At 39.6% G+C, this 23385-nt stretch overlaps 1 protein-coding gene across 2 annotated transcripts in view; it reads left to right on the plus strand.

Moving 5' to 3' along the window:
• The window catches only part of DGKH (diacylglycerol kinase eta), a gene marked incomplete at its 5' end in the record, with an annotated part of 194994 nt that overhangs the window by 86336 nt on the left and 85273 nt on the right, over positions 1 to 23385 (plus strand). The window lies entirely within an intron of this gene.

Genomic DNA, 23385 nt, shown 5'->3' on the forward strand with positions numbered 1-23385 from the left:
TTCTTCTTCTACTTTTTTGATTCAAAGAAAGGAATGGAGTACCCTGCATTGAGTACTGTGTGCAGGCTCCTGTGCTAATACGCACAAGAGCTTCAGAGATGGACGGATGGATAAATAAATACATACATACATACATATCACTTCCCTTTAAGATACAGTATAATTCAGTGGAGTTCATCTGGGGTTGCTTTTAGTTCCTTTAAGATGCATTGCTCTCGTTATGTAGTGGTCCTCACTCACACTCCCAGTCCCTGCTCTAGGGAGCCACCACTGCCGGCAGCAGTGTGTGTCCGTCCATCCTCCAGGCAGGCCAGGGCAGGGAGGACAGACAGGTAAGCAGGTACCGAGCAGGTAAGCACTGGTAGGGCTGGGGGTGGGGGAGGAAGCACATGAGTTCAGATTTCGTCTTATTGATTTATGGGTATGTGGGATAATGCATGGTGTAAATAGCCTTCCCCCTCCCTCTCCCCCCTCCCTAGGGAGAGTTTAGTTTGAGAAGAGGAAAGCCAAGAATAGAATCCTGGGAAAATGTTAAAATTTAAGGTTTAACCAATAAAGACTGAGAGAGAGCATTCTGAAGTCTAGAAGGAGCATCAGGAGGCAGTGATGTTATAAAAAGCCAGTGGAAGAGAGTTTCAAGACGGAAGTTGCTAAACATCAAATACAGTTGAGAGGTCAAGTCAAAGAAGAAATGAAAATTGCTTGTTGAATTTGTGAGCTCAGAGGTCATGTGGTCACATTGATGTGAATAGTTTTGTAGAGTCTGGCATGCATCAGGCTGCCCCGAGACTGCAACGTGGAAAGGCAGAGGGAGCCAGGGTAGGTTACATTTCCTAAAAACTAGGCTTTTAAAGGAGAACAAAAATAGCTAGAAGAATGGTCAAGCTTGAAGAGAGAGTTTTGGTTTTGTTGTTCTTTTACGTTGTTTTTAAAATGGGTTTTGGACGTATCTGAATGAAGAGGAAAGAGTTGTCAGAATCAAAAGTTGAAGCTTCAGGAGAGAGAGGGAATAACTGATGGACATGATTGCTGAGTAAGCCGAAGAGTATTTTCTTTAAGATGGGGCTAGAGAACAGCTAAATTGATCCACGGTTGATGGTTTTAGGGAATATTGAACAGAAAGAGAAAGGGATTGTTCCATATTTGGGGGATTAATAACTCATCCATCTGCCCCTTCTGAGTTCTCAGATTTTGAGAATGAAACACAAATGTTAAGGGACAGAGTTCAATGGCCGAACAGGTTCCAGAGATTCTGATAAATTACAGAAATTCTGATAAATTGTTTGGAGACCTAAGGCCAACATGCTGTTTATTCTTCTTTCCTCCCAAGTGACGGTGGGGTAGGGTGATCAGCCAATCAGATTAACTACTTGCCTCCTCCGGGGAGTCTCCCCTCTATGGAGACTCATGGGGGAGGGGGAGGTAAGGATTTCCTCACAATAGGGAGGTAGAGTTTAGTCTGAAAGAGGGTTCCAACATTGAAGATGTGAAGGATGGAATAATTTCAGGTGTAGGGTATTGGAGTAGATAAAGGAAAAGGGAACTGAGAAGCTTCGGTTTGGGAGAGGTTATTCAAATCTGAGTTCTTTCTTGGATCTCCAGCTGCATTGCAATTTCTTCTATTGGACCTTTCTTGTAGATCTTATTATATGCTGCCTTATGTTGAGTTAAATAAATACTTACTATGTTTATTATAACCTCCTTGAGGCCAGGGACTGTGTCAGATATTTTTACCTCACATCACTGTATCCATTAGTATTTGTTGATTTAATTAATAAAATAAATGTTTATTTTAGACATGAGAAGACTTTTTGTTCAAATATTTTAAAGAAATTTCTTCACTCAAATATTATTTCTGAAGTTTGTTTGGATTAGAAATGTGGAGACTAAAATGTTAGATAGATTGCTTAGAGTGTTACAGCAAATCAATTTGGAAGAACTTTCCAAGGCATATAAAGAAACAAGAGAGATGTTTTCTATCAGTAATTGACAATTCTCCCTATCTTTAAATATTTAAGTATTCCACCTTACTCTGGATTACAGTGACTGCTATTGAGGCTGCTATTTTGGCTGGTTCACGTCAGAGGTTAATGGTGGAGCTGGTGGTGTGATGGCTGGGGAATCTACGGGTGGCCAAGTTCTGCTTCTCTGCAGCCACTTCTCTCCTTGAAGTCCCTAAGGATGATATATTTACAAGGGAAAATCTGTAATTAGTAAATGGAACGTGGAAAAGCTGTGCTTCCCCTGAAAACCTAGTACCAAACTCCCTAGTAAAGTGGGTTCTAGAGTGAGTGTTGCAGGGAGTTGGACAGAAACTGAGTTAACTGAGGAAGTCACTCAGCATCATTCCTGCTGCATTCGATAGGCTATGCGTGAGTCTCCAAGGCTGGCTGTGCTGTGGGGAGGGGACATTACACACATGAGAGTTGTGGCAAAGGATTTGCTGACATGGTGAAAACCTACCTACATAATCATTACTTTTGTTTTCTTGCTCAGTCCGGTGCTCCCATCCCTGGGGTTCATAACTTTGTGTTTTGTTTTGGTTATCTAAATCACCTCAGATACTATATTAGTTTTCTGTTGCTCTGTATCAAATTACCATAAACTTTATGGCTTAAAATACTACCAGTTTATTATCTCATCGTTTTGTGTGCTTTTTTTAATCCTCACTGAGGATATGTTTTTATTGATTTTTTTTTAAAGAAGGATAGAGGAGGGTGGGGTGTGAGGGGGAGAGAAGCATTGATGTGAGAGCAAAACATCAATCGGTTGCCTCCCCAGCTGGGGATTGAACCTGCAGCCTAGGTACGTGCCCTGACTAGGAATCGAACCTTTTAGTGTAGAGGACAATGCTCCAACTAACTGAGCCACCCAACCAGGGCTATGTCACAGTTTTTGTGGGTCACAGCATAGTTGGGTTCCTCTGTTCCAAGTCTCACAATGTTGAAATATATATATGTGTTGAAATATATATTTACATTAAATAGGGCTAATTTTGACCAAGGCTTGAGTTTGTGATTTTGTAAGTGTCTTCTGCAATAGGCAACAACCATGACAACAACATTTTCTGTGAGAGTAGGAGACAGTGATGTGATGGAGAATGGAAAAGGACAATCCTGGACAGACTTTTTTTTTTTTTTAAATATATATATATATATATATATATATATATATATATTTATGTATATGTGTATATGTGTGTGTGTGTATATATATATATATATATATATATATTTAAATCTTTATTGTTCAGATTATTACATTTGTTCCTCTTTTTTCTGCCATAACTCCCCTACACCCAGTTCCCACCCCACCCTCCTCCCTCACTCCCCACCCACTGTCCTCATCTATAGATGTATGATTATTGTCCAGTCTCTTCCCGCATCTCCCACACCCCTTTCCCTCCCAAGAATAGTCAGTCCACTCCCTTTCTATGTCCCTGATTCTACTATAATCACCAGTTCATTCTGTTCATCAGATTATTTATTCACTTGATTTTTAGATTCACTTGTTGATAGATGTGTATTTGTTGTTCATAATTTGTATCTTTACCATTTTCTTCTTCTTCCTCTTCTTAAAGGATACCTTTCAGCATTTCATATAATACTGGTTTGGTGGTGATGAACTCCTTTAGCTTTTTCTTATTTGTGAAGCTCTTTATCTGACCTTCAATTCTGAATGATAGCTTTGCTGGATAAAGTAATCTTGGTTGTAGGTTCTTGCTATTCATCACTTTGAATGTTTCTTGCCACTCCTTTCTGGACTGCAAAGTTTCTGTTGAGAAATCAGCTGACAGTCATATGGGTACTCCCTTGTAGGTAACAGACTTTCTTTCTCTTGCTGCTTTTAAGATTCTCTCTTTGTCTTTTGCTCTTGGCATTTTAATTATGATGTGTCTTGGTGTGGTCTTCTTTGGATTCCTGTTGTTTGGGGTTCTCTGAGCTTCCTGGACTTGTAAGTCTATTTCTTTCTCCAGGTAGGGGAAGTTTTCTGTCATTATTTCTTCAAATAGGTTTTCAATATCTTGCTCTCTCTCTTCTTCTGCCACCCCTACAATTCGGATGTTGGTATGCTTGAAGCTGTCCCAGAGGCTCCTTACACTATTTTCGTATTTTTGGATTCTTTTTTCATTTTGCTTTTCCGGTTGGGTGTCTTTTGCTTCTTCGTATTTCAAATCTTTGACTTGATTCTTGCAATCCTCTGGTCTGCTGTTGGGAGTCTGTATAATATTCTTTATGTCAGTCAGTGTATGCTTAATTTCTAGTTGGTCCTTTATCACAACATTGAGGGTCTCACTAGATTTCTTGAGGGTCTCATTGAGTTTATCGGCGGTTTCTAGAAAATTCTTGAAAAACCTTAAAAGTGTGGTTTTGAATTCTATATCCAGTAGTTTGCTTTCCTCCATTTCTGTCATTTGTGACCTGTTTTTTTGTCTCGGCACTTTTTATGCTTTGCTGTGTCGATAGAGTGGCTTTCTGTGCTAAGTGTTCTATAGGGCCCAGTGGCTCAGCCTCCCCAATTACCTGAGGTAGACACTCTTGGTGCACCCCTTTGTGGACTTTGTGCACAGTCTTGTTGTAGTTAAGCCTTGATTGTTGTAGATATCACTGGGAAGAATTGACCTCCAGGCCAACTGGCTGTGAATCAGCTGTATCTACGGTGGGAGAACGTCTGTGCTGAAGACACCCTTCTGGGGCAAGACTTGCTTCAGTGGGACTTTGGTGCTCACTGAGTCTGCCCCCTGAGTGTGTCCCTTATGGATCTGAGTTGTAATTGGATGGTCCCACTCTGACCACTGGGTACACTGGCTCTTGGATCTAAGGAGGTGCTAATCTAGCCTCTGCCTGAGGCTACCCAGCAGAAGCCAGCTGTAAAGCAATGAAAGTTGCCCTGGGGCCTTGGGGCAGCTACAGTTTGTTAAGTAATTTTCAGATTACAAAGGGCCAGGCCTTTCATATGCAAAAGCCTCCGTGCACAGCTTGCACAGGGCGGGGTCCCAGGGGATGAACAGAGCGGGCGGAGCGAGCAGTATGGCTGCTCTCAGTCCTGCCCTCAGAGGCCCCGGCAATCGCTGCAAGTGCCTCCGAGAGAAAGCTGCCCTCAAGTTCCAACCGATGCCAGACAGTCCATTTCTCTCGTATGAGTTTGGGTCCCCAGAGACTCACCCAGAACTGGAGCTCAGAGCCTGAGACTCCCTCCCGATTGAAAAAGACAATCGTTTCCTCAGCCGCCAGCCCTCTCCGCATGCACCTCCACACCTCTGTATTTTACTTCCGGACCGCACATCCTCTGAGTCTCGGTATGCTTTTCTCTTTCCTTCTAGTTGTTGAATTTCCCCTCAGCCAGCCTTCCTGTGGTTCTGGATGATGTCCGTTCCGTCTTTTAGTTGTATTTTTGAAGTTGTTGTGGGAGGCAGCAATCTCCGGTGTTTACCTATGCTGCCATCTTGGTTTCCTCCTGGACAGACTTATTGGCATTTTTTAAACTTTTAAGTTAACGATCATCATTAATTTTTTTGTAATTTGATTTCTGCCCTGGCATTTTCTATGGTTGTGAAATATATACTATGTTCTAATTTTTTTTTGTTCATTTTCTAATTGTTCATTTTCTGTTTTATTTTATTGATATTTGCATGGTTTCAGCTTTATTTTCACTTAACATTTTTATCTTTAACACACCTCTGTGCTGTATGTGGATGTGTTCTTGTATTAGACTGCAGAACAGAATTGATTTCTCTTTGGCCACGCTGGTGCCCTCCTGATGTTCCATCCAGGACTCTTTCCTGTCATGCAGTATTCTGTTGACAATACGTTATAGGCTCCTAAAAGTTTGGGAATTTTTCAAAGAATGTGGCTGAACTTTATCTTGAGAAAATATTTCATCCGTCCAACTTTCTGAGGTGTAGTGAACATTTATTTCCACTTTAACTCACATTAATAAGTGTTATTGGGGAAAGCAGCCATTCTGTGATAAATAAGTTGCAATCATTCCTTCTTAGGTAAGAGTGACTTGCTAAAGAAGAAGTTCTTAATTACTTGAAAGTCACCACAATCACATGCTGTATGTTCAGCTTCCAAGGCATGCTGTTCAAATGGCTCGATTGTTTTCTTTAAATTTTAATGAAGCTTAGGCTAAGCCTTAAACAAATAAGTCATTATTTCAAAGAAATTATGGTACTAACATTGTTAAAACTTCTTAGGGAAGTTTGTAAAGAAACCAGCATTTTTTTTTTAACTAGAAAGAAATACAAAGGTAATTTTTTTTTATCTTACATGTTTATTTATACATTACCTCTATGTTGAATTTATCAATAATTTTTTTCTTTATTGATTAAGGTATTACATATGTGTCCTTATCCCCCGCTCTACCCTCCTCCCGAACACCCCAACCCATGCCCTCACCCCCCTGGTGTCTGTGTCCATTGGTTAGGCCTATATGCATGCATACAAGCCCTTTGGTTGATCTCTCCCCCTAACCCCCACCCTCCCCTACCTTCCCTCTGAGGTTTGAGCATCTGATTGATGCTTCTCTGTCTCTGGATCTGTTTTTGTTCATCAGTTTATGTTGTTCGTTATATTCTACAAATGAGCGAGATCATGTGATATTTCTCTTTCTCTGACTGGATTATTTCGCTTAGCATAATGCTCTCCAGTTCCATCTGTGCTGTTGCAAATGGTAAGAATTCCTTCTTTTTTACCGCAGTGTAGTATTCCATTGTGTAGCTATACCACAGTTTTATTTGTTTTATTTAATCACCCTTAACATTTCTAGTGATCTGAGCTGTCTGTAGTTGTATGTGAAATCTCACGGTTACTGCATCCATGCTCACTCGCTCAGTTGTCTGAAACAGACACCATGTGGCAGCACTGAATTTTAGAACTCAGTGAGCACTGAAACAAAGAGTCATTTTAGTTCTAGGGTCACTTGCCACAGCAGACATGACTGAAACTTGTAGTATTAGATTATGACTTTTCTGATGAGATTTTGAAAAGTATACATAAAAACAAACCAGTAAACAAAGAGAACATATTCTTACAGCACAGAAGATACTGAAAATTATACATTGATAGTATAATTCAAATGAGCAGGATAGGTTTCAATGTTTACTTTTTTTCCTCTTTAGCTTCCTCTCCATTAACATAGTTCAGTCCATTTCTCTCTTGAGATATCACATCCTTTGAACCTAACCAAGTACTTGTTTACTGTTATGTATTCATATCTCAATATTTCATTACAAAGGATATAAGTAAAAGTTATTCTTTTCATATAATTTGTGAATGCACATCACACAACAGGTTATTATTAGATAATCACCTAAATCAATAATCACTTAGATAAATAAGTTGCCTACTTTATTTGATAATATTTATTGTAATTACTATGTGCCTCTTCTAAATGCTCTATGTCTAATGACTCATTTAAATCTTTATTGCAATGCTGTAAAGTGGGAACTATTATGCTCCCCATTTATAGGAATCTGAAAAGGAGGTTAACATCTAATACATGTAACTAGCTAGAGCCTGAACCCACGCGGGTCATCTGGCCTTGGTGTGTGCTCTGGAGCACTCTGCTGTCCTGCCTCTTTATTGTGGCATTTTAAATGGGTGTGGTTCAAATAGTGTTCCCCTTACTGGTTCCTCTAAGTTGTCCTTTCTACTCCAAGTCAGTCATGAAGTCTCATGTTGCATTATCAGAGTATTATTTTACACCGGCTGCTCATACTCAAACCTAGAATATTGCATTATATTTTGGGTACTATATGTTTGATGCAGACATGTTGGCTAAAGAGCTCACCGAGGAAGGTAATGAATATTATGAAAAGGTCTGGGAATCATGGGATTAACTAGCAGTGTAGTGTACTTTTTCTTTTAAAGATTTGGGAAAATATGCCATGTCTTTTTTTTTTCTTTCTTTCTTTATTGATTAAGGTATTACATATGTGTCCTTATCCCCCCACGACCACCCCCCGCCGCTCATGTCCTCACCCCCCTGGTGTCTGTATCCATTGGTTATGTTTATAGGCATGCCTACAGGTCCTTCAGTTGATCTCTCCCCCTAACTCCCACCCTCCCCTACCTTCCCTCTGAGGTTTGAGCATCTGATTGATGCTTCTCTGTCTCTGGATCTGTTTTTGTTCATCAGTTTATGTTGTTCATTATATTCCACAAATGAGTGAGATCATGTGATATTTATTTTTCTCTGACTGACTTATTTCGCTTAGCATAATGCTCTCCAGTTCCATCCATGCTGTTGCAAATGGTAGGAGACCCTTCCTTTTTACAGCAGCATAGTATTCCATTGTGTAGATGTACCACAGTTTTTTAATTTACTCATCTGCTGATGGGCATTTAGGCTGTTTCCAAATCTTAGCTATTGTAAATTGTGTTTCTATGAACATAGGTGTGCATATATCCCTTCTGATTGGTGTGTCTGGTTTCTTGGGATATATTCCTAGAAGTGGGATCACTGGGTCAAACAGGAGTTCCATTTTTAATTTTTGAGGAAACTCATACTGTTCTCCACAGTGGCTGCACCAGTCTGCATTCCCACCAGCAGTGCAAAGGGTTCCTTTTTCTCCGCATCCTCTCCAGCACTTGTCATTTGTTGATTTGTTGATGATAGCCATTCTGACAGCTGTCAGATGGTACTGCATTGTCGTTTTGATTTGCATCTCTCGGATGATTAGTCACTTTGAGCATGTTTTCATATGTCTCTTGGCCTTCTGCATGTCCTCTTTCAAAAAGTATTTAGGTCCATTGCCCATGCCATGTCTTTTTTCTATTTGAGGAAATATCATGTAAAAGGGCAGTAGACAGGTTTTGTTTGCAGTGTGTAGGACATAGATTGTGTTTGAATTCACAGAGGGTCAATTTCAGCTCTAGGCAAAAAAGAACTCTCTAACTTGAGCCATGTGATAGAACAGGTCCCTTGTGAGGTAATGGCTCGCCCAGTGTTAGAACTCTCTGGTCATCTCACTCCCTGTGAACTGACAAGGGCCTTCAGGAAGCAAGTTATCACAGCAGATTCAGGTTGTGAATGCTGAAATGAATTTCTCCAGGTTGGATGGCTAATAGCTGTGCACAGTGCATAGCTAGTCCAGAATTTGGGGCTCTCAGCTCTTGGGGTTTGTTGGGAATGGGCAAGGAGGAGTGAATTTAGAGATTTCTGGCCACTGTGGTGGACCCTTTAAACACACTGTCTCAATATAGCATACAGCAAAGTCAAGTGACCGTCCTTGCAGTATGCTTCTGGAGAGATCTTTGCATGGTATGCATATGTGGGAGGGCATGAGGGGACATGGTGGAGAGCAAAATTTCCTTGCAGGCACAGAAATTGTCTTCTTCACCACTGAATCCCCAAGGTTAAATCAGGGCCTGGCACTGAGGGGAAAGACAATAACTAGTTGTTAAATAAATGAAGGAAGAATGTGTCTTATTAAATGAATGAATGCTATTTGTAAACTCTAGCTTTTCTTTGAGAGAAAAATGTCATTTCAAGTGTTAGCTTAGAGATCAGTTTTCTACCCCTCCCCCCATGATATTGGTTTGTAATCCTCTATAATAAAAGCCTAATATGCTAAGTGTCTGGTCGTCAGGTTGGCCGTTCAACCAATGAAAGCGTAATATGCTAATGATATGCTAAGGCTGCTCAACCGCTCGTTATGATGTGCACTGACCACCAGGGGGCAGATGCTCTGACCAGTAGTTTAGCTTGCTGCTGGAGTCAGGCCGATCTGACTGAGCAAGATGGGTCGGAGATGCCCTAGAGTCCTCCTGTGGTCCCTCCCCGGCTGGCCAACCTCCCATGTCCCTCCTCAGCCCTGATCATGCACCAGTGGGGTCCCTCGGCCTGGCCTGTACCCTCTCACAATCCGGGATCCCTCGGGGGATATCTGAGAGCCGGTTTTGGCACTTTCCCCCAGGCCAGGCCAAGGGACCCCACTGGTGCATGAATTCGTGCACTGGGCCTCTGGTATATCTATAAATACTTATCTTCTCATTGCAATCTTTGTGTCATCACCCAGACTGTTTTTATATCAAAAGTAAGTCTCATAAACATGATTCTTGCCTATTAGTAATCATTTCAGTATTCCACATAACTATTAGATGCCTGATAGTGGAAAAACTAATATTTTTTACATCTAGGTTGGTTAAGATATTTTATAGCACTTTAAAATGACACCACATTAATGCAAGTTTAATGGCTTTTTTGACTTTTAAAATTGACATATATGGTTCAGATGGCTTTCTACTAAGAAAACTGATAATTTATGTTGTTTGAAATTTGTATTCTTTTTTCTATAACATAGACATCAGTTTTAGAAATGAAATATCTCCTCATTGTTTCTATGGCTATATTATATTTATCTTTACGTACATTTAGTGACATATCATCTTTTCCAAGAGTATAACCCAGAGAAATACCTCTTGAATCTATTATGAAATTTCTCATACCCAAATCCTAGTAGGTAAAAACCAAAGGACTTGTATGCATGCATATAAGCATAACCAATGGACACAGACACCAGGGGGTTGAGGGCATGAGTGGTGGGTGTGTTGGGGGTCAGTAGGGGGATAAGGAAACATATGTAATACCTTAATCAATAAAGAAAGGAAGGAAGGAAGGGCAGGGCAGGGCAGGGAAGGGAAGGGAAGCCATTGGCCCTTTTTTAGCTAGTCTTGGTGTGGACATAGGTACAGGTAGAGGAACTGTGCTTTTGTCTCTACCTTCACCACTCACCTTCCATAAATCTTTCAAATGGACGTTCTAAGGTAGCCAAGAACCAGTGAGCATGTCCTTGAGTATTCAGGCAACCCTGGAGCTTGGGGAGCCTGGGCTTGTTAGCATAATCAGACCTGGGAGTCCCAGCACACAGGTCAGTTCCATCAGAAGCTCTGTCATGGTGTGAATAGACACTATCGCTAGTTTGGGAGAGAGGGCTTCTCATCTAGAGAACTGTGTCCCTGGCGGTCCAGGCAGGGTACCATGTTAGGTTGCTGTGCTAGATATCTGCACGCTCCCCTTGCCTGTCCTGGTCTTGCTGAGATCTGTGGCTTATAGAGAGCCTGGTTCTGGTCAGTAGCCTTCAACCTCTGCCTCTCGTACTTTTTGTTTCCTGCAAGCTATTGCTCAGCAGCCCACTCTCTGCCCCATCCTCCCTCTGGGACTACCCTTAGATATTCATTCATTCATTCATTCATTCATTTAGCAAATATTTACTGAGAGCTTGCTATATGTAGCAGTCATTGTGCTAGATTCTAGATATACAGTGGCAAGTAAAACAAACTGGCCGCTGAGTTTTAAAAAATTTTAAAGCCTTTGTGCATAGGTCCCTGTCTTTGAAGTATGTGGCCCTGGAATGGGATTATTGGGATACAAAAAAATAAGGAATTGCCTCCCAATGGGGATTGGAAACTGTCTCATCACAGGTTATAGGAAAGAGAGGGGATTACATACCCCCTTAGAGCTTGAGACCCAAATAATTCAGGATTCTACAGGGATTGCTCAGGTTTGAACTAGCAGCCCCAGGACCACTAAAGACTCAGCTATTTAGACGCTTCTAGGCTGTGTGGACTGCCACGGAAGGCCCATTTCCTCGTTGCCAGCACCACGGCTCCACGGTGCCCTTTTTGAAGAAGTGCTGTTGGACTTACTCGGATTTCACTGTGGTCTTTACATGGCTGAAGTGCTTAGTTGAAGGTTCTGTGGTCCCACACTTATTTAGATGAGCTCTGACTTCTGAAACCCATTTGTGGTACAGAATGAAGCCTCAAAGCCTGTAAAAGATGATATTCTGTCTCGTTGGAGATACCTGGAATAGGGGCCTATGTGGAAAACTAAACTACTGGCATTAAAAATTAAAAAACAAAACAAAAAAACCACACCATAAATATCTTTGAATCAGCTAAAGAGGGCCTCTTAGGCTATGGCCATCTGATTGGAGCAGCAGAACCCTGGAGAGTATAAGTGTCTTGGGAGTTCTGCACTGGCAATTTCTGTACTTGGTGGAGTCTTGTTTTCTAAGAAGTCTGATGTTCCAAGTTTTTCAGAAAGCCAGACTCTTTGGTGCCCTGTTAATTAATTTGGAATAGAGGAGAACCGATGTGCTCACACTGTCTAGAAAGTCTCAGAGACATTTGCAGCCCTGTGCTTCATGAATAATCCAAGTTGCTGGCATCTTGAGTCACCCTGACAAAGTCCAAGTGATGTGCGCTCAAAAATGGGCACCTTGTCCATCACACCTGGTGCTACTGACGATTCCAGAATCAGGCCTGCCATCCAGTGTGAAATGCTGTGAAATGCTGAGAACATCATTACATCTCTCATCTCAGATTTGGGCTTCGTGGACAATCTAAAACATTAACTTCTTATTTAAAAAAAAAAAATCAAAATAGTTTTGTTTGCCTTGAAAATGTTAATAAGATATGAAAACAGTACGAAGGAAAACCTACTTATTCTACAATAAATTTTAAGTTGTTTGTAATATAAATGAGAAAAAGAAATGATTATTTTTAAAACTTTTTTGGTCTGTCCTACCACCCACAATAAATGTATATCTCACTTCATTATCTCATTAAGACCATGTAGTAATTATTCTTCCTTCTCTTCAACAGATGAAGAAGTAAGGTTTAGAGAACATAATTTTGTAAATGTACATAGTTAACAGGTAGCCTAATTAATTTTTTTAAACCTGTGCTATTTCCATGAGAATGCATAGCATATTGGAATTTTTCAGGCCCCTATGATTATTAGTACAACAGTAGCCACCATTTTTAATGTGATATAGTTCAATCTGGCCACTCCTCATGAATCCTCATTACCTTACAAGTCAGAAAGAAGTTTATGTAGAACAGTGTGCCCGCTTGCAATGACTAGAGCCCGTGCTTGCCACGGTGTCGGTTCTTGTGGTCATGAGGCTGATCTCTAATGGAAAAGGCTGGGTACAGCGCTGATCACCTTCTCCATGTGACAAGTCTCAGGTGAGAATTTAATTTCTGACAAGAAAGTAGTTTAAGAGGAGATTTTCAGTTCAGTAGTTTCTGCGTTAAACATTTCTGTGGTCTCTGGGCCCAGTTTAAACTTTACCAAGACCAAATCTTAGTACATAAAGGCAAAGGTAGGTTTGTGGTTATGGCAGACATATTGCAATCTAGTCAGCAACAGGCAAGTGATATCAGAGGCAAGATTGTTTTATGGGTAACAGGGAGGTTGAGTGCTATCCAGTTGAAGGTATTTTTTTCTTTTTTTTGTTTTGTTCATTGTCACAGGACTTGCTGAGCAGATCTAAAGGCTTTGGACAGTCCTGGCACTCAAGTTGTCCCAGCTGACAAGGTTTATGAAGGCCTGGGTAGCTCTCTTAGGATACTTTCAGAAGCTTGTCGTAAGCTGCACCCATTGGTATGGAGCACAAGGTCTTTAAACCTTGGAGAAAAACAGATTAGTAGTAAGAAACCGTTAATCAGAGCTGACATCTCAGAGCAGAAGATGTGGCTGTGTGGCCTTGGCATCAGAACTTCATTAGACCCCTTCCAACGAGGTTGAGTGATGTCTTCCATGGGTTTAAACACCAGCCATGGCCTAGTGACACGGTCTGTCTGGATCAGCTGGTGGGATTTCTTGTCTCTGCAGATGGGTTGCTTTCACACACTTCATTACTGCTTTGTTAGAATTTAGCACAACACTATTTAGTATGAATATCAGACAGTGGAAAGCTGCTGGGGTCGTAACCAGAAGTCTCGTGGTCACATAGGCCTGCTACTAATCTTTGAGAGGGAAGAGTGACAGTATTTTATGTTTTGTGTATGTGTTTGGCCTTTGTGATCTAATTTCTGCACAAACCTTCACCCTTTTCATTTTCAGAATTACATCAATAAAGGATACTAACAATAATTAATTTTACATATTGCTCAACAATATTACTACAACTACCCTAACTGTTGGGCTCATAATGTGAGAAAAGCTGTCAGGATAGAGCAGCCAAACCCTGTCCCTTTGAGCACCTTTGTAAGAATTAAGAGGGGTGTGTGTGTGTGTGTGTGTGTGTGTGTGTGTGTGTGTAAAATGTTCATGGGAATATGTTTTAGATTGCATTTCTTTTCAGGATATGTAGGACTATACCCATCAGCAAGGACTGACTTAACCATCCTCAAAATGATTGTTGAGAAACTTCTAAAAGATTTTAACCTGAGGTTTAACAGAATATGATCAAGATACACAATTTACAGGATAGATTTGTAAAGAACATTCTTTCACGTCATTAGATTCATCAATGACTTCACTGCCCACATCATCCAGAATTTGCTGAGCTAATAAAATCTACTGTTGATGTGTGCGAAGATACATGTATAAGGATCTTTATTGCACATTGTAATAACAAAAAATTGGAAACAACCCAAATATAGAAGTTAGGCACTGGTTGAATTGAATTATTAAATACGGCACATGGATGGAATGTTATACAATCATGAAAAAGGGTAAATCAGCACCATATATAGCAACATGCTGTGAACTCCAAATTTTATTCAGTGGGAAAAGCCAGCTGTGGAACGGTGTGCATGTGTTTGTTTAAGTCTAAAAAGAACACATTTCTTACATACACAGAGAGAGACAGATATCTGGGGAAATGCACAGATGCTGACAAATAATCCTGGGGTGGAGGGCAGGTACGGGCCAGAAAGGGTCAATGGGGAAAAAAGGGGCACATGTAATAGTTTCAACAATAGTTATTTTTAATAAAAAGAAGCTAAAAATATTTGCCTCAGGAAGGGAACTCAGTAGCTGAGGGCAGGCTTAGGGCATGCATACTTTTCATTCTGAATACATTTTGGATTTTGTATCACAAATAGGTATTAACCTATTCAGAAAATATTGAAATGCTCTGTAGGAGCTCTGACAGCTTCCTATCAGATGCATTTGACAAGCGCGGTAGATTTCCCCCACTTGGACACTGCTGCAATGTCTAAGGAACCATGACAAGGAGGAGGGGGCGGGGTCGATGGGAGAGACTGCAGGAAAGCGAGAGCTGTGGCCAAAGGGAAGGGAGAGGGAGAGGGGGAACTAACAGAGAGTTGTTGAAATTAGGAGGATTGGTATATAAATGATGCCTTTAATTAAGGGAAGAAAATGAAAAAAAAAAAGTAGGTTTGTGGGGAGTGAAATAAAGACATTGTGAGTTGGACACTATGAATTTGAAATGATGGTAAGACATCCTGGTGATGTCTGCAGGCGATTGAGAGAGATGCTTTAAAGCGATTAAATGGCCTAAAGTACTTTTTTATTATCATTTTCATGGCTCTTTAAGTTTCAGCATATTCAAATATCTTCTCTGTTCCCTAAGTATGATTATGGTGTAATGGAAAAATTAGGTTTTAGAAATGTTTTAGTTTTGTGGTGATTGGTACAAACAAGATAATTATGTTGTTTTGAAATTACATACAAAGCAATTTACTGTTAGAAAACAATAGAGCTTGTGCCAGGGGAATGAGGCTAATGCATTGTTCCCATCTCTGGTACAGTCTGAAACTACTAAATAGTAAATTTTTAAATGTGTCCATTAACTAATACGGTTAATTTACAGTGGAAGTGTATGTGGCAGCCTGCATAAATAATTTCTGAAATCACTGTGATCCTTGTTATTACAATGAATACTAAAAAACCTCTATTTCCCCTGTACAATGTAACGCTTCAAATACAATGCTATATGTGGTTACATATCTTGTCAATATGTTGTTATCTAAAGGTGCCTGGTTTGCAGAGACTCATCTAAAGTAGTAAATTTAATCATCATCATTGTTATTACTATTATTAATTTTTTTATATATATATTTTTATTGATTTCAGAGAGGGAGGGTGAGGGAGGGAGAGATAGGAGCATCAGTGATGAGAACGAATCATTGATCAACTGACTCCAACACACCCCTATTTGGGGATTGAGCCTGCAACCCGGGCATGTGCCCTTGACCAGAAATCCAACCTGGGACCTTTCAGTCTGCAGGCCAACTCTCTATCCACTGAGCCAAACCAGCTAAGGCCTATTATTAGTTTTACAGCACCTTGGTATTCCCTCCCTCGTTTATCTTTGAAGAATGTGCAAGCATGTACAGGATTGAGACCGTAACTGCACAGTATGCCCGATGACTTTCAAGGGGAGAAAATGCAGCACATGCAGCGTTTCCTCCTGTTCTTCTAGGATGATGTCAGTTTGCAAACATTAAGCAAATGATATTGTTATGCAGCTCATTTGTGCAGCCTGCCTTTCAGGTTTTAATTCTTTTATTTATCTTTGGTAGTTGTGAAATATGCTTACTTATATTGTCAGTCTAAATGTTAACTGGTCTTTGGGTGCTGATCAGTTATTTTTAGATTTTTTATCGATTTTCATGAAACATGTCTATTTTTAGTACTAAGATATAGTCACAGCTATTATTCTATAATTAAAGTTATAGCTTAATTGTTTTAAAAATTTTTTACAGAAAATATTATTTTGTTATTGCTAACAGAAACTTTCTATGTCTTCATTCTTTCATTTTCTATTAACATTGTTTTCCTACTAGCTGATTTCTTAGAGCTACTTATACCCAGTTACAGCACAATGGATGTACTTTCCGCGGAGTCTGTGGTCTTTAAGTAAAGGCAATTGTGAAACAAGCCCCCCACTTGGCTGGAGTAACAGAGAAGAGAGGTTGTAGTTTGGAAGATTTAATGTACCCTCTGGCTCTCTTACTTATCTAGTTTGCAGTGTCAAACGAGTTGATTTCTTTTTCGTTATCATGTAGGTCAGTTTGTTCTAGGTCTGTGAAATACGCCATTGTTACCTTAATGGGGATTGCACTGAATCTATAGATTTCCTTGGGCAGTACGGGCATTTTAATGATGTTGGTTCTACCAATCCATGAACCTGGTATATTCTTCCATCTGTTTATGTCTTCCTCTACTTTTTTTTTCAGTGTCCTGTAGTTTTCCACATACGGTCTTTTACCGCCTTTGCCACATTTCCAGAGAGAACAGGGCAAAGGGGCACGACACGCAGAGAGGGACTATCTCTACCTCCATGTTTCACTGTCTTTCTACCTTTGGCTCTGCTCAAGTGAAGGCTTCTGGGAAATGACAATTAGGACTGTTGCTCTGAAGCAAAGTGTTAAGACAAGATAGTCACAGGAAGGTGTTAAGTAAACTGCTTTCTTTTACATTTTTAATGGATTCTAAGAATCTATAAATTACATAATGTTGAATACTGTTGCTGATTTGAAAGTGTTTGGCTTCTCTTATATGTCTTTATTTTGTGTTAATAAACAATAAACTCCTTTATTAGTATTAATATTTAGTAATGATATTCATCAGATGATATTCAATAAAATTGTGATTTTAAATTATTTTGGATTTTTTAATTTAAATAAAGGAAAATTTGCTTTTTGGAATGTGAGATTCTTTGGAAATACTATGTATGTACGTAACGAAAATATTGGTACTAATAGCTCTAAAATCCTTGGGGTGTTTTATGGAAGCAGGTATCAAATTTCATAGTTTATTTGATACTGTAAGGCAATAAAAAATTCAACATTAGGTTAACAAGGAAAATGACATTGTTCAGAAGTCATGATTCCTTTGCCAAAGAGGTTTTGTGATCTGCTGACCAGATCTTAAGTTAGAATCATTGAGGCTCAAGAATTATGGAAGTAAGATTTGCATAGTTCTCTTCAGCTAGTCCTTCCCACCCCATCTCCTCCAGTGATCAGAAGTCTTAAGTCATTAGCTCTGTAAGCATTTTAGATTACTTGAGCAAGGGAACCACATTACTCATTTAATTTGCATTTGAGTTGGGGGGAGGGTAAAGAGGTCAGAGACTCAGGTCTGCAAGCTGAGTTCAGGGCCAAGGGTTGAATAGGGTCGATATGCATATGAGACTAAGTCACAGGTTCCTCACCTTTTTAGATCCTTGACGAACTTTGCTTGGGGTTCACAATGCTTGAGTACTTTTTTATTTAATTATGAAAAATTTCAAATATATCTAAACTCAGGATAACAGTGATGAACCCCTACTTCCTTGTTGCCCAGATCCTACTGTTATCTGGATGTTGACACATTGCCTCATCCATTCTCTCTTCTCCCTATTTTATCTTAAGTATTTTAAAGCAAATCTTTCCAATCCTTTTACCTGATCCTTCAATATGCATCCCTAAAAATTCAGTTGTCTAATTTTAACTCTGCCTCGTTTCTACCTTTCTTCTCAAACACAGCCTGGGTATTCAGAAGCTTTGAAGGAAAAACATTTACTGAGTTGGCCATAGTTGTTCAATTTAATTTTACAGTGAAGAAATAATCTTTTTTGTTAACTTGTTATAACATGCTGTTACTTTTTTGTTAACTTCTTATATAAGAAGTGTATAACTGATTATGGACAACTCCTTTAGCTTCTACATTTATTTTTTCTCTTCAATATGTTATAATAAAAGTAACTTCATGCTTAATTTAAAGCTATGACTGGAGAACCAAGACTATATTGTTTTTTTGCCATAAGTTTGTAGTCAAGTATTCCTGTAGTTAAGAAGATAGACATACTGTTGCAAAGATCTGTTCTCATCCAGAGGTCTTTTTTTCTTTCTATAATTCACTGATTTCTCAGAATAATTGTTGTATATTTACAAAAAGTTTCCATTAGAAATTTTTTCAGTACTTGCACTGTTTTGTAGAATCTTGTCACAAGTGAGTAATGTTTCATATCTCTGTGACAAAATTCTCAATCAGTTATTTATGTCAATATATAAGTGATTACTTGATTTTTATTTTGGAAATAAAATAATATGCAAATGATATATAACTTATCCATAGATAGGGAAATAAGCAGCATTGGGGCAGACTTCCTTGTACTCATGACTGAGGCCTCCCACTGTATTTTGAGAGCCTGTGGAGATGTTTGATACTTCCTATTCTATATTACGGGAATGCCCACTAAGATCAGTAAGTTGTTATTCAGCTAAAATGACTCATCAGCTAGAAAGATGATCAGTCAGCCAAAACCAAACTTGTGGAATGATTTTCAAAGATCCTCTTGTGTTTGTATATAAATCTAATTATGGTTCTAAACAGACATCTGAGGAGACTTTTAGATCATTCCAAAAGGGAATACTACCAGGCAAAATGATTTAAGATCCTACTTACATAGTGCGCTGCCTTCATAGCAGAAATTCTTTGTAAATTTAACATGGAGATTAGTAATGAGGTTCTTGCATGTATGTGAATTAACCTGTCACCCTCAGTTTTATCATTAGCCCATTACATCTTTCTTTTACATCATTTTCCTTATTGTGAAATTTGTGTTTCAAGATTTTATGGAACTACTCTTTTTTCATGGCCACTTAATGAGTACACACTGTTTACAGCTATAAAATGTATGTTTATGGTGTTGTTGACTTAACTGATACTATGTTGAGCCCTGGCCAGTGTGGCTCAGTTGGTTGAGCATCATTGGTGCACCAAGAGGTCACCGTTCAGTTCCCTGTCAGGGCACTTGCCTGGGTTGTGGGCTCGATCCCCAGTAGGGGGTGTTCAGGAGGCAGCCTATCAAGGTTTTTCTCTCCTCCTTCCTCTCTCTCTCTCTCTCTCTCTCTCTCTCAAATCCATAAAAACATATTTTAGAAAACACATTTAAATTATACTAAATGTAGTGTAAAATACCTGTGCCACTTTCGTTGATTTTGGTGCCAGAAATACATTTGTTGTGGCATTGCATTTTCTTAGTCTTGTGTTAAAATTCAAACACCTTTGGGAGAAATTAAGCATTAAACCTTTATTGTCTGTTAACACATCAGGGGGAGGGGGAATATTTTTTAAATCAGTAGTTGTGATCTTAGAAAACACATGGAACTTGAGGCAGCTGGATTATAAAATAAGGGAGTATTGACCCCAGAAGGTGTAGGAGTCGGAGAGTCTGTACAGGACATGTGAACTCAGATGCCTCCAGGGCCCACAGAGTAATACACGGGCATGAAGAAAATAGTTTTAAACTGTGTACTGTGAGCTAAGTACCTGTCTGATATGATGGATTTTAGTTTTTTTTTGTTTTATAGCATAGCACTTCAGCGTTCAAAAGGAATGGCCAAACAAAAAAAAAAAAATCAGAGATGATAATTTTGGGACCTTATTATATCTTGTGGGGTGCTGAATTCAGATCGGTTTCAACACAAAGGAATACTGTCAGAGGCAGGTGAGAACACTGGGAGTTTGAGAGCAGAAGGGTACTGAAATGCAGAGAGGGGGCCGTAAAGATTAGAGTACTTTCTTTACATTATTTAGAGGAGATCCTACCTTTACTAATGGGGAAGTTGGACGCCTCGTCCCTTCATGGTTGATAAACGGGGGTGCATCAGCGTCCCCTGTGTAGTTTGTTAAACTACAGATGGCATCTGAAATAATCCACACCTTCCTCCCAGGGAGATTTTGATTCACAAAGTGGTATGGAGCATGATTGGGTATGTTTTGGGAAAAAAACGAACTTGATTCACGTGCAGCTCATAGTTGAACCTATTTTCTTGGAGGAAGAGGTAGGTCCACAGTTTACCCGTTGACATATGCTTTTATCTCTGCCCTAACATAGTCGCTTAAGATGCATGGCTACATTGTAGTTTCTCACATTTAAGTTGTCAAAGTGATTTATTTCATTCCATAAAGGAAGAATGAAACAAAGCAACATACATAATTTAAGGGTTGGATATAGGTTTTATGAGGAAGAATGGAAGAGGTATATTAAGACAGAGCAGTTGGCAGCTGCAGTCATAGCAAACCTAGTAGTAAAGAGACATATAATTATATCTGATTCAGCTTTTAACAAAAGTCAAGTATACCCCCTAAGTTATCATAAATATAGACAATGAGAAATTGTTATAGCACAACTAAACTCTCTGTCCTGCTTTCCAAGAAAAGGTTGTTCACTGCATATTAATTTTTGTATCATCCATGGTAGTTCAGGATTAATCACTAAAGATAGAACGGCAATTGCTGCGGTAGGGCTGATGCGATCAGTTTGTGGTAAAGCACTTTAGCTTAGAAAGAAGAATTGCCTAACAGAAAAGTTGTTGGACATTTAAAATTACAATGAAGGTTGCAGTTTCCTTCATTGCAGAATAAAAAATCTGAGTTAAAATGAGAAACCATTTATCTGGAATCTGATGCTCTTCAAAGCATTTTATATTGCTTTGGGTAAGGTTAGACGCCCTGCAATTACAGGGAACATTTTTTCCCCTAATTTGTTTGTTGATATTTTTCTAATATCTTCTACGAAGAAGGTCATTATCATTATTCCTGTTTTGGTGGGTTGCTAGTCAGTGACTTTTTTTTTTTTGGCAAAATGCCTCCATTTCTGACTTAAGCTATGTTACTTTTGTCTGTGGACCACAGTCACACAAAAATATATGTTCATTACAGAAGAAATCTATGAACATATACAGTGGTGGGCAAAAGTAGGTTCATAGTTGTAGTACAAATAACACAATAATCAATAAATAATACAAGAATAAACTCTGTTTCTCATACAGCTATAAACCTACTTTTGCCAACCCCTGTACTTAATTTGCCAGCCTACGAGGAATTGTGATGATAATATTTACTGCACTTTGGCTTTGTAACAGGTGCTGCTGAATTCTTTAGTTGAGTTGTCTCACTCATTTGCACTGCTCTGCAAAGTGGTGAGTTACTTCTGTATCCCTACTGAGCAGATGTGAGGCGGAAGCTGAGAGAGCCCAGGAAACGGGTCCACAGACACACAGATAAGAAAGGATGCCGTGCTTCAGAGTTTAGGCTCTGAATCACTGCTCTTACCTTAAGCGGTTTCCAATTGGGAATTTGCAGATTAGCAATTCTCTGTAATTCGCTTCTGCAGAAACTTCCCTCATTTCTCAAGTTCTAACTGTGTTATGGGGAACAATAAAATACCTTTAGAGCACTGGTTATCGAACTTGACTACATTCTGGAGTCACTTAGGAGTTAAAAAACAAACAAAACAGAAAAACTGGTAGCTGTGTCCCACCCTCGTATGTTCAGAGTTAATTTGTATAGAGTGTGGCCTGGGCATTGAGATTTTTGAGAATCTCCCAGATGATTCTAAAATGCAGCAGAGTTTGAGAACTCCTGCTTTGGAATAATGCAACATTTTAAATTCTAAATTTCTATTCTTCTGTTAGTAAAAAAAATAATAATGTTTTTATTAGAGAAGTACTACATATTTACTTTAGAAACTACAGACAACCAGTAAAAATTACAATTAAAATTATTTGTAATTCCTTCACTGAATAATAACCAGCATAGGACTTGGCTATGTATTTTCTTCTTCTAAGTATGTTCGTGTATTTAAAGCCTTACCTGTAATGTTACTCTTCTGTAGAATTTTATATATTTAATGCCGTATTGCCTTTTATCTCTCTGACCTAGTCACATGCTTTATCAGACTGAGAAAATTTTTATTCTTATGCACATTTAGTAGTATTGTTGATTAGCCCTTATTGGCCAGTAACTCAAAGTAAAGCAGTATCTCTATTAATGGAGAATTTGTTTGTTATCTGAGGTAGCACTGAGAAGACGAACCGATAGATGTTTCTCTTTGTACTCCAACTTATATAGCACTTTTTCAGACAAGTACTAGTAAACCTTGGTTTGCTTCCTTGCCTTCCTTCTACGTTATTAAGGCACTGCCCGTGTGGTTCAACCCCCCTGGGCTCTGGCATGCAGTACACTCTCAGTGAATGCTGGGGTGCATGAGCAAGCAGACAGATGTGCTCTGGGATCTGAGCTGGGAGTGGTGGTTATAGCCTGAAAAAAACTAATTACTGAAGAAAATCGGTAAAAAATTATTTGGGTGTGGCCAGCCAGCACAGCCATGGCATACTCAGCCCCAGTGCGTCTTATGTGCTGCGCCAGCTCAGCCTGGTTCAGTGACCCTGAGAGGGGGCGGTGAAGGATGGAGAAAAGACAGACAAGAGAATGAGCTGGGTATGGGTGGGATGCTGCTCCCAGATGGAGAGACAGCGGCCACGCCCACAAGCCGTGTCTTTATTTTATAGCCAGATTCCACGAGGCAAAGTAAGGGTGTGGTCACCATGTTTACAGCATTCTCGTGGGTTTCCGTCCTACTCAATTACATGCACCTGAACTCTATCAAGCCCACATCACTCAGACACGTGGGGCCACGTGTTTGGACCATAGGTTCAAGCTTACAACTACAGCTGTTGGCTATAATTGTGCTGGGAGGGCTCTGCCCTCCAAGCTGGGACTTGCACGTGGCAATGAGAGGACTGTGCCCTCTCATTAGTCCGAGGCTTGAACCTGTCCAAACACTGTAGCCGCTCTCCACATTTGGGAATGGTGGGACAGTAGGAAGAGAGAATAAGAGTGGGG

Source organism: Myotis nattereri (assembly GCF_964212035.1).
Source record: "Myotis nattereri genome assembly, chromosome: 2".
NCBI lineage: Eukaryota > Metazoa > Chordata > Mammalia > Chiroptera > Vespertilionidae > Myotis > Myotis nattereri.